Source organism: Bos taurus, chromosome 2, assembly GCF_002263795.3.
Source record: "Bos taurus isolate L1 Dominette 01449 registration number 42190680 breed Hereford chromosome 2, ARS-UCD2.0, whole genome shotgun sequence".
In the NCBI taxonomy this organism is placed as follows: domain Eukaryota; kingdom Metazoa; phylum Chordata; class Mammalia; order Artiodactyla; family Bovidae; genus Bos; species Bos taurus.
This window is the reverse complement of record NC_037329.1, coordinates 6,898,318-6,911,321: the sequence shown is the minus strand read 5'-3', so window position 1 is coordinate 6,911,321 and position 13,004 is coordinate 6,898,318. Positions and strand designations below refer to the sequence as shown.

The 13,004-nt window shown below is 40.9% G+C and overlaps 1 pseudogene; it reads right to left on the bottom strand.

Annotated features, from left to right (window-relative positions):
* Positions 1 to 8,336: 8,336 nt before the first annotated feature.
* On the bottom strand, positions 8,337 to 10,771 carry LOC101906294 (lysine-specific demethylase 3A-like; annotated as a pseudogene).
* Between the last annotated feature and the right edge of the window lie 2,233 nt (positions 10,772 to 13,004).

The following is a 13,004-nucleotide window of genomic DNA, read 5'->3' as shown; positions in this document are numbered from 1 at the left end:
ACTAAAAAAGTTTAATAGGATTTTTTTCACTGTGCATTGCTTTGTTTTAATAAATGATTTGCAGTGACAAAATATTAAACTTGCATAAGCATTTGTTTACGCATCAGTGAGGCAGGAGAAGGCTGTCATCACTGAGATACCTTCTAGCCCTGAGAGTCCCTGATCACAAGGATGCTACATAAAATCTTCTGCAATTAAGATGGTAATACCTTGGTGGGCTTTCCTGATAGCTCAACTGGTAAAGAATCTGCCTGCAATACAGGAGACCCCAGTTTGATTCCTGCGTTGGGATGATCCCCTGGAGAAGGGATAGGCTACCCACTCCAGTGTTCCTGGGCTTCCCTGGTGTCTCAATCAGTAAAGAATCTGCGCACAATGTGGGAGATCTGGGTTTGATCTCTGGGTTGGGACGATCCCCTGGAGGAGGCATGGCAACCCACTCCAGTATTCTTGCCTGGAGAATCTCCGTGGACAGAGGAGCCTGGAGGGCTGCAGTCCACGGGGTCACCAAGAGTCAGACACAACTGAGGGCCTAAGCACCCATGCGTTGATAGCAATAATTCATTGTTGAATATACTAACAGACAAATGGTGTGCAGAATTCTCTATACAATTAAAAGGCATCACAATTCAACAAATACACCTCTGTACAGGCCACAGAGACGCACTCCAGGTTCTGCCCTCCCAGTGCTCTAGTCCGGACATGTGCACCTGCATGGTGATGGAGTTGGGAGGGTGCAGGGTGCAGAATGGCACAGGGAGGGTCAAACATAAAGCACTGAATCACATCGAGAATTCCACCTCTCTGTCTTAGGGACTTCAGAGGTATAATGATGGGAATACCTAGCATTTTTTTAGGGCTCACCACGTGCCATTTAGCCCATGCCTTAGCATGTTAGTTACATGTTAAAATGCAGTCTTTTTATCTCTAATTTTCAGAGTAGGACACTAAGGATCTTAGTGGGATACTATAATCCAGGAAAGTGAGGTGACTTTCCCAAGTCCATAGTACTAGTAAGTGGCAGAGTGGATATTAAGCTCCATTTGGCTCCAGGACCTGCTCTTTTAAGAACTACTGTGGTCCCCAAAGCCAGCAGGTGGGTTTCCTCACTACAACGCTGGGGCCTCCTGCAAACTTAGCACCTCCTGTATGAGGTGTATTCCGTCTTGTGAAGCTGGGTCACAGCTGGGGCCTCTAGTCCTCCTCCATGGCTGTGCAGTGGTCTAGCAATCCCCACTTCTGCCCGTACCACTGGAGGCTCTTTGGTCTCCTTTGTACCTCTTCCCAAACTCACCATAGGCTCGATGGACTGGCAAATCCAGGGCATCAATTGTCCTAATGTTGCTCACCTGGGTAGAATGCTTGGCTGCTGCCCCTGTGGAAGGTGCCCACCTGCCTCAGAAACAGAATCATCGCCAACCCAGCTTGTATGGGAGAGGCTATTGATGTCCTCTGTGTACAGAGCAGGAGTCAGAGGCAGTGCAAGGCTGCCCGCACCCCTTTGCATCACCATCTTCCTTGTGGCTCTGCTGAGCCTGCTTGTCTGCCAGGTATAGCAGGGCCAGGTATAACACCTTCGTAGAAGACAGGCAGTCCACGGTCCTCCTGGTCCTCGCCTCTGGGATTATCTTTTTCATCCCAATCCTGGCCCTAATCCCCACCTGCTGGAGAGCCCACATCATCCCCAACATTGACAAGCATGTGGGCTGGGCCATCCCAGCCTTGGCCCTTTGCTGAATGAAGGTGGGAGGCTGCTGTGTAAGAGCTCCAGCCCTTACATAGTGCCTTGCTCTGCCCCTTCCTCTAACTTTTCAGGAGCCTCTGAACATCCCGCCAAGAATTATCTCTGAGGACAATAGAAGACTGAAGACTCTCTGAACAATGGAGACTTCCTCTCTTATTAAACTGGAGTCATCAGAGAGATAGTGATGCTTGTCGGCTTTGAGGTTGACTCTGACTCCCACTCTGGGCTCTGCTGCCGGTGTTCCCATCTTTGGATGTTGGAGCCAGAAGTGATACTCTGAGGTTTCTACATCTTCATCCCCCCTCCACCCCCTGGAAGTTGGAGCTCCTGCTCACACCCTCCCCTTGGCGGTAGAGCTGTAGCTGAGGACCTACCATGAAAGGCAGCTTTCTGTCCTGATAAAACAGTCTCTCTGAGAGGACCAGCTGCTACTGGGGGAGGAGCCTCCCTGGACCTGACGGGACACACACCCACCTTCCTCTCAATCTCTGGAACACCCCACTCCCATCCAGGGGCAGGACTCCTAGAACTTCAGCAGATAAGTTACCAAAGAGCCTTCACCTCCAGGACCTCTGACCTCTGGTTTCTGTGTCCCCTTCAATCTGTCACAGTGTGCCCTGACAGAGTGGGGTCTTCTACCCCTTCCCCCAAGTCCTGGCTGGCCTTTAGTCCTCCACCCTTTCACTTCTCACTCACTGTAAGCTTCTACTTACACCCTGCCCCATACCCTTAAGTTTCTCCCTAAATAAAGTTACTAGCCATGTGTGCATGTGTGTGTTTGTGTGTGCTAAGTCACTTCAGTCTTGTCCAGCTCTTTGCAACCCCATGGATGGTAGCCCTCCAGGCTCCTCTGTCCATGGAATTCTCCAGGTAATAATACTGGAGTGGGTTGCCACACCCTCCTTCAGGGGATCTTCCCAACCCAGGGATCGAACCCAGGTCTCTTATATCTGCTACACTGGCAGGCGGGTTGTTTACCACTAGTGCCACCCGGGAAGCATGTTTTAAAAGGCGGAATGAAGAGACGTCTACAGTCCAGGGGTATCTTTATCATCAGTGAGCTTGGTTAGAAACTCAGCAGATCAGTTTATAACTACGGCAAAACCATTGAGGTTTTCAATATTTATCAATTTTATCCTGAATATGAACATGAGGTATTCTGGATCAGTGTTCATACAAGAAATACACTGACCCCCCACCTAGGGTATTACAGTAAGAGCCAGGTCAAGTGTCTTACACAAGTAGCTGGACCCTCTGTAAGGGAGTGATGACGAACAGTGGTTTTTCTCTTTTGCTTATAAAAAGGAAGGGTAGTGCCTGTCCCCCTCCCTTCCTGAAATAGTCTCCTTAGAAATATATCTGAGTCCTTGCTCCTTATGTGACTAAAATAACTCTAGGAGCCACATAACCCCATTTATGAGCTAGAGACGTCTCCAAGGTCTGGACGGCAAACCAGAGCTAGCACTGCCAGTGGTCATGCCAGCATCCTGGGGCTCAACCTAGGGACCGAGTCTGTGTTGTAACAATTCAGCTCTCTCAGGGACATAAGAGAAATTGTATTATCACTTCAGATCAAATCAATTACCCAGACAGGTGGATCCAGATCTAATTCTCATGGTCTAGGAAAAGTGCCAGGAGGCTTGGACTTTTTTGCAGGGCACCATGAAAGCCAGGAAACCTTTATCTTCCTGTAAACACTCACCATGTTCTAACCCAAGGAGTGCCTAGAAATTTCTGATGTTCAAAAAATTAATTTTGTTCAATAAACTTTTGAGTTTATACTTTGTGAAAAGGTAAGATATTATTCCTAATTTGCAATGGTGCATGCAGTCAAGTTATTACAGGCCAATGGGACTAGAAACTAGTGCTTACAGTTTCAGAGCAGACACATCAATATCACATACAGGCAGGCTAACTGTCACATAGCAAGAAAAGATTCTAACCAGATATTTTACCTCAGATCAACCACATGAAAATTGCTGCCTCACTGTCACTGCACACAGAGCGCCTGAAGACCTGTACTATTAATAGACACTTATCTATCTGGACCCCTCTGCAGTTCACAAAATGCAATGCCCGTAAAACAGCTCCTTCATCTCCATAAAAATCAGTCAGAAGAGTATAGTCCAGAAGAAGTGAAGTTTCTTGCCCAAAGTGATGAATGAAAAATAGAAATCAAATTCTGATTCAGATCTTTGATCACAAAACCTGAATCCTTTTCACAAAGTGAATTCTATGTAATTCTATGTAAGTAATCAATAATGTTTATAATATCATAATGTTAATTAATGCAATAGTTACAGTATATCTCATCCAAGTTCTGATGACATGAAAATGTTAAAAATTCTTAAACTAGACCAGTTTAAGAAACCGTGGAAGAATTCACTGAAGTCCTAACGTTACCATATGGCATAAGTCAAACACTGGAAAGTGGCAGCAGTAAGTGGGATAGTAGAGTACACGATAATCTAAGATGACATCACTTTATTTTTAATTCCTCTACCGACAATTCCTGGCAACCGCCTATCTTCTCACTGTCTACATAGTTTTGTGTCATAGATGGAATCACATTAAACAGCCTTTGCCGATTACCTTCTTCCACTTAGTAATATGCATTTAACTTTCCCCTGTGTATTTTAATAGCTTGATAGCTCATTCCTTTATAGCACTGAATAATATGCTCTTGTCTTGCTATCACACAGGTTATTTACCATCCACCTTCTGAAGGCATCTTGGTTGCTTCCAGATCTGGCAATTATGAGTAAGGCTACTGTAAACATCTATGTGCAGGTTTTTGTGTGAGTTTTCAATTCTTGTGGGTAAATACCAAGGAGTGTGTTTGCTGGATTATATTGTAAAAGAATGTTTTGTTTTCTAAGAAACTACCAAACTGACTTCCAAAGTAGTTTTGCATTCCCACCAGTAAGTTCCACATCCTAGGCAACACTTAAAGTTGTCAGTGTTCTGGATTTTGGCTATTCTAATAGGAGTGCAGAGGTATCACACTGTTGTTTTAATTTGCATTTCCCTGATGACTTATGGTGTGAAGCCTCTTTTCACATGCATATTCGCCATCAGTATTTCTTCTTTGTGAGGTGTCTATTAAGGTCTTTCACTCATTTTTCAATCAAACTATCTTCTTACTGTTGAGTTTTAGGAATTCTTTTATAATTTGAATAACAGTGCTTTATGATGCTGAAAAGGAGTGGTCAGATATAAGCCTTACCTTATATCTAATCTTAGTGAGAAAGCATCCATTTTCTCAGCATTAAGTATGCTGTTAGCTGTATTTTGTGTTTATTGGTTTGGTTGTTTTTGTAGATATTCTTTATCAAGTTGGGGAAGGTCCCCCTATTCATAGTTTACTGAGTGTTTTTATCATGAATGAGTATTGGATTTTGTCAAAAGCTTTTCCATCTATTGATATGATCATTAGATTGTTCTCTTTTAGTGACAGAGTAATATTAGTCAATATTTAAATGTTGAACCAGTCTTGCATATGTGAGACAAATTCCACTTGGTGGTGGTGTATAGTACATTTATATAGTTGGTACTCCATATCCATGGGTTTCATATCTACAGATTCAAACAACCCTGGCACCAAAAATATTAGAAAAAAGTACAGAAAGTTCCAAAAAGCAAAACTTGAATTTTCTGGGCATCAGCAACTCTTTACTTAGCATTTAAGCTGTATTTACAACTATCTATATGGCATTTACATTGTATTAGGTATTATAAGTAATCTAGAGATGATTTAAAATATACAAAAAGATACATGCAGGTTATCTGCAGATGCTACAGAATTTTATACAAGGGACTTGAAGATCCATAGGTTTTGGTATCTGCAGTGGATCCCGGAACAAATCCCTTGTGGATATTATGGCACAAGTGTATGTTATTGAATTTGATTTGCTCATTTCTTTTTTTATTTTTTTTTTTAGGATTTGTACATCCATGTTCACGACAGACATCAGTCCATAGATTTCTTTTCCTATAATGTCTTGTCTGATTTGGTATTGGGGTAATGCTGACCTCATAGAATGAGTTAGGAAGTATTTCTTCATATCCCCACTATTTCTGTCCTTTGAAAAAAATTGTAAACAACTAGTATAATTTCTTCCTTAATGTTTGGTAGAATTCACCAGTTGACTCATTTGAGCTTGGTGCTTTCCATTTTGGAAGGTTATTAATTATTCACTTTCTTTAATAGATATAGGTCTATTCAGATTTTGTATTATTTGTGTGAGTTTTAGCAGAATATGTCTGTCAAAAAATTGGTCCACTTCATCTGGGTTATCAAATTTAAGGGCATAGAGTTATATAGTATTGCTTGATTATCCCTTTAATGATCATGGGATGTCTCTCCTTTCATTTCTAATGTTAGTAATTTGTGTGCTCTTTTTCTTAGCCTGGCTAGACGCTTATCAATTTTATTCATATTTTCAAAGAAACAGCTTTTGGTTTTACTGATTTTCTCTATTGATCTCCTGTTTTTAATTTCATTTATTTTTGCTCTGTTTTTGGATCTTTTGGAGCTATAATTGACATCCAGCACTGTATAAATTTAAGGTGTACTGCATAATGATTCTACTTTCATACATCATGAAATGATTATCACAATAGGTTTAGTAAATATCCGTCATCTCCTACAGATATGACATTTTATTGACTATATTCCCCACAGTGTACATTTCATACCTAAGACTCATTTATCTGCTAACTGGAAGTTTGTGCCTCTTAATCTCCCTCACCTATTTCTCCCATTTCCCCGCTCCTTTTTCCTCGAGCAACCACCCATTTGTTCTCTGTATGTATGATTCTTTCTGTTTTGCCATGTTTGTTTTTTAGATTCCACATGTAAGTGAAATCATACAGTATTTGTCTTCATCTGTCTGACTTATTTCACTTAGTATAATACCCCTTGGGGCCCATCCATTTTGTTGCAAATGTTAAGATTTTATTCTTTTTTATGGCTGAGCAACATTATATATATATATATATATATATATATATATATATATAAAAAATATTTTGGTATATTATTTATATAAAATATATAAATGTATTTATATTATATAAAATATATAATTTATATAAATTATATATATATGTGCTATTAACTGGTACTTAAGTTGCTTCCGTATCTTGGCTATTGTAAATAATGCTGCAATGAACAGAGGCGTGCATATGTCTTTCCAAATTAGTGTTTTTGTTTTCTTCATATAAATATCCAGAAGTGGAATTGCTAGATCATATGGTAGTTGTATTTTTAATATTTTGAGAAACCTCCAGTTTTCCATAGTAACTTCTTTTAATTTCATTGATGCCTGCTCTAATTTTTATTATTTCTTTTCTTCTGCTTACTAATTTAATTCACTCTTCTTTTTCTGGTTTTCTGAGGTAGAAACTTAGATTATTGATTATAGAAATTTATTCTTTTCTAATATGTGCATTCAATACTATAAATTTTCCTCTAAGCACTGCTTTCACTGTATCTCACATATTTTAATAAGTTGCATTTTAATTTTTATTCAGTTGAAAGTGTTTTTTAAATTCTTGTGAGATATCTTCTTTGACTAATGTGTTATTTAGAAATGGTGCCTAATCATAGCATATTTTGGAAATTTTCAATTACCTTTTTTTTCTCTTGATTTCTAGTAGACTCCACCATAGTCAAAGAGCAGACAGTTCATTATTTCTATTCTCTTAAATTTGTTAAGGTGTATTCCAGAATGTGGTCTTGGTGAATGTTCCCTGTGAGATTGAGAAGAATGCATATTTTATGGGGTTTTTTTAAATTTTGTTTTTTGTGGGTTTTTTGTTGTTGTTGTTGCTGTTTGTTTGTTTTGGCTGTGCTGGGTCTTAACTGCCACATGCAGGATCTTTAGTTGTGGCATGTGGGATCTAGTTCCTTGACCAGGCCCAGGATCCCTGCATTGGGAGCACAGTCTTACCGCTGGACCATCAGGGAAGTCCTTGTATATTTCACTATTGTTGGATGAAGTGGTCTGTAGATGTTATTATATCCAGTTGATTGATGGTTCAACTATGGTTCAACTGATTGAGGTCGACTATGTCCTTACTGCTTTTTTGCCTTCTGGGTCTGTCCATTCTGATAGAGGGACACTGAAATCTCCAATTATGATAATGGATTCATCTATTTCTTCTTGTAACCCCCTTAGCTTATGCCTTACATGTTCTAATGCTGCATCACTTTTTTTTAAGCAAAGGTATCCTGTATAATTTTTAAAATTATATGAATACTTTAATGCAAATGCTTAGCATTTAAAATTATCGAAGCTTTATTTAAATAAAAAAATGTATTAAACAATGATGATTAACTCCAAGAATTATTTCATTTCTGCTATATAATTCTATATAATGCCAATCCTATGCGATACAATGAGAACTGCATCTTCACTATTCTTCACTCAAGGGCAGAGGAGGGAGTAATCAGACAGACACAAAGCAAAACACAATCCAAATACAGTGCTCCCGGGCTGATAAGTTTTGTTTTTACAGCTTAGTAAAAGCTTTATACTAAGTACTTAGTAAAAACTTTGTCACAGTTTAAGAATGCATGCTCTTTAAATAGAAATTACATATATACATTTAGTGTCTATAAACACTAGAAATATGTTAGACAGGGTAGGTCTATGTATTCTTCAAAAGTTGGGTAGGTTTTAAAAAGGATGAAGTAACATGACTTTCAAGGTCCAGGGGAATCCTGCCTGAAGGGTTTATCTTCATTGTGCAGGAGTTAAGGCGTCTCTGGGACCCTTAGGGTTTGTCCAAACTGGATTTTCTGGTCTTCAGTATAGCAAGTGCATCTTTCACTCTGTGGTAAATAACATTCTTCACCTTAATTTATCTTCATGATTAGTATAAGTTTGTGACAGATACCAGAATTCCTAGTTAGTCAGAAGCATTAACATGCTCTGGAGAAACAAAATCTTCAAACACTTTGATGTGACTATGTAAGTTATGAACCTTGCATGTAATTCCAGCTGGGATAAATGCCACATCTCTAGGAACTGTATAAACTGTATAAAAGCCCAGCCTTGAGTTCCATATTTTTTATGAAGATATTTTCTTAGTGATCAATCTAAATACCAGCTCTAATCACTGATAAGATCATGGTTGCAGGGTTTTCTTGAACATTCTCTTTTGATGCCTTTTTAAAGAATCTTCATATCTTCATATCTTTTTCATGTCTTAATTAACATATATTTGCCAGAAGGCTCCTGGCTCCTCTTCCAATAAATTGCTTTATTGTGAGTTCTTGAGAATTTCCATCTTGCACAACTTTAAGGACTTCCTGGTCACACTGTCCTTTGAGAATTCCCACATAGACCAGAACATTAGCCGTATCTGATGTCTCAGTAAAGACATTGCTCCACATTTTTAATCTTCTGGAGTAATTAATCCATAAGCATTATGGACCCCATTATGGGACCTCAGTCTGAGCAAATAAAGTAGTTAGGCAGCCTAGAGACAAAATTCAATTGTCAGCTCACCCTGCATACTCAAGTAACGGGATGCTGGCTTTGGTTTGGCCATCAAAGCTGGAGGACATGGCATCTCTGAACTTCCCCAATAGTCAGTCCTTAAGTATCAACATCATTAATTCTTTTTCATTTTCCAAGAGATTTGGAAAATCTTCAAATCCATTCCAGAAGTATCCTACTGTGGCTTCTGTGACGATTTCATTGTTCCTTGGTATAGCCTGAATGTTTGTGTCCTCCCAAAATTTGTATGTTGAAACCTAATCCCCAAGTGTGATGGTATTTGGAGGTGGGGCCTTAGGTTTGAAGGCAGAGCCCTCATGAATGGGATTAGTGTCTTTATAAAAGAGACCCCAGAGAGCTCCACCACCCCCTTCCATCACATGAGGACACATGAAGACAGCCACCTATGAACAAGGAGGTGGACCCTCACCAGATACCAAATCTACTGGCGCCTTGACCTTGAACTTCCCATCTTCCAGAACTGTGAGAAATAAATGTTTGGTTTTTTTAAGCTATCCAGTCTATGGTATTTTGTTACAGCAACTCGAACAGTCCTACAGTTTAGTAGATCTACTTCCTGGTCACCAAACACTTTGCTGAAGGAGTCGGGTTTCCAAAATTCAGTGTCCAGTTTATGATGGCTGGTTGCCCTTGTTTCCAGTACTCTCTGAACACATTCCAATTGCTCTTAATATTGGGATCTTGCAAGTACTGAAAGCAATTACTCCCACGGTCAGCAGTAAAGAGCATAGAATGCCAGGTATGTCCTGTGCCCTTGAGGTTCTTACATAAATCAGAGAAAGACATTTTTTACCAAAGAAGGAAAAATGTCATCAAGGATTTTTACTGTGCTCTTAAGTTCATATGTCTTTTTTTCCCTCCCTGTGGACATGCCTACTGGTTAGATCTGACAGCCAGTTTAAAAGGGAAGCACTAATTGGACAGGCTGATTTCATGCAGCTAGCTGGCTTGGAGGCTGCACCGCTCCTCACAGATGCTCATTCCAACACTGAGAAATTCTGCAGGAGCATAGCACCAAGAATTTTTTTTTTTCCTGACTAAGGCATTCTGTTTTATGTCTTCCTTTGAGACTGACTTTGTAAAGAGTTCAAACTGCCTGTATGAACAATTTGTCTCACTACTCATAAAATGAACAGACTTCAACATCATAGAGGGTTTTTCTAAGAATGACCTGTGTAGGCATCAAGTTCCCTGGTTCATGTATTTAACTCTTCATTCATCTCAACCAAGAAAAAGTCTTGCAGGTAATACCCCATTGGCAGTCTTCCCCCTTCATCTAGTAGCAATTCACACAAACTCCAAATTCACACTGAGGATACACTCAGTGCAAACTGAAGATGGTGGAATCACACGCATCACACATTTCCTGAACACCTTTGACAGCTCACTCCTAGCAACCCTCCAAGAGACGCTCTTACTATACGGTTGCACTGTGGACTGGGCTTCCTTTTCAGAAATTGCCATTTGATACAGATGTCTCCAACAGTGGCCCGGAGAAGGCAATGGCACCCCACTCCAGTACTTTTGCCTAGAAAATCCCATGCACGGAGGAGCCTGGTAGGCTGCAGTCCATGGGGTCGTGAAGAGTTGAACACGACTGAGCGACTTCCCTTTCACTTTTCACTTTCATGCATTGGAGAAGGAAATGGCAACCCACTCCAGTGTTCTTGCCTGGAGAATCCCAGGGACGGGGGAGCCTGGTGGGCTGCCGTCTATGGGGTCGCACAGAGTCGGACACGACTGAAGCAACTTAGCAGCAGCAGCAGCAACAGTGGCCAGGATGTACTTTTCTAAACCCACATCAGTCCCTAACATTTTTGGTTACAGGTACCCATAAGCTAACTACTTCATTGTTACTAGAAACACTTTGACAAAGGCAAGGTTCTAATAACCTAGTGAATAAAGTTTTCTAGAATCTGTGTGAGGAGACTTGTAATCATACAGCTCCCTTTTCTCTTTCATCACTCACCTCAGAGAAACAGTGCCTAGGATGACTAAACTGACATTATTTCAAGTATACTAGGTCAGGAGTGCCTTGGGAAGCAGAAAATCTAACTAAACAAAGAATGTAGAGATTGGCGGTCATGGACGTTGGTCAACCACTAAGCCATGTCATCAAGAGCCTAGACTTTATTTGCTCTATCATCCTTAGCTGTGTGGCTTCCTAGATGGTGCAGAGGTAAACAAACTACCTGCCAATGCAGGAGACACCAGGGGTGTGGGTTTGATCCCTGGGTCAGAAAGATCCCCTGGAGTAGGACATGGTAACCCACTCCAGTATTCTTGCCTAGAGAATCCCATGGACAGAGGAGCTTAGCAGGCTACAGTTCATGGGGTCACAAAGAGTTGGACACAACTGAACATGTATGCACAACCTTGATCCTTAGCTGTTAGCTTTACATCTTTGTGTCTTTCGATTTATGGTCTCAAGATGCCCACTGAATTTTCAAGCAAAGAAGAAGAGGGAAAGATCACTTCCAGTCCCCACCATGCCTTTTATCAAGAAGGAAAAAGCTTTTCCAGAAGTCCCCTGTAAATACCTTTGCAAATTTCTTTGGCCAGTCTGGGTCATTTGGACACTCCTACCTCCAAAAGAATCTGGAAATCAACTGTATTGAAAAGAATAACAAAATTAGCTTAGACCAATTATGATTCATCCCCTGGAGCTGGGCAGACTGCTGCCTGTATTAGTTGGCTATTGCTGTGAAAATGCTCGATAACAAGCAACCCCACATTCTTAGTGGTTTACAAGAACAAGCATTTGTTTCTTAATTATAATCGAGTAGGTCATTTGTGTGGAGTAGGAAATGGCAACCGACTCCAGTGTTCTTGCCTGGGAAATCCCAGGGACAGGGGAGCCTGGTGGGCTCTCGTCTCTGGGATCGCACAAAGTTGGACACGACTGAAGCGAGTTAGCAGCAGCAGCAGGAAATGGCAACCTACTCCAGTATTCTTGCCTGGGAAATCCTATGGACAGAGGAGCCTGGTGGGCTACAATCCATGAGGTCACAAAGAGTCAGACACGACTGAGAGACGAACACACACAGGTCATTTGTGACTCTGCTGGGTTTGACTAGGATCAACTGGACTTGAATGTAGGCTGTGTGTTTTCACGTCCGCTCCATATATCTTCTTATTCTGGCACTACTGGCCACATAGCTTATTCTTCTCATGGCAAATGATAGGTGCACAAGAAGCCAGGTACAATTTATACTAACACATTTAGAGGATCTGCTCATGTCCTGTCCAGTAACATTACATTTGCCAGACAAATCACCTGGCCAAGTCCAATACAAACTAGGCGAGAATATACGCTCTGCCTATTCCAGTGGAAAGTGCTAGAAAGTCATGTGCCAAAAGGTGCGTTAATGGGTGTGTAATTCTATTAGAGAGAATGAAGAATTGGGAACAAAAATTCAATCTGTCCCCTAATTCCACCAACCTGGGGAATGAGAAAGAAAGGAATGGCTCTTGGGTAGGCATCCAGAAGTGTCTTCCCACCAGAGTAGTCAAAAGAAGCCTTAGAAACTTCTTTTTCTGATTTAGTTAGCAGAGGGAAGAGGGGAAAGTAAGGAAACAGTAAAGTTACAGACTGCTTTCCTGGGCAGGGGTCTCCAGCTATAACACTGACGGCTAGTTGAATAGGCTGACAGACTGTTTCACAACTCAAACTCTCAGTTTCACAGTCTGACTGCCTGCAAATAGCCTGCGTGTCTCTGATGCAGGAGGTG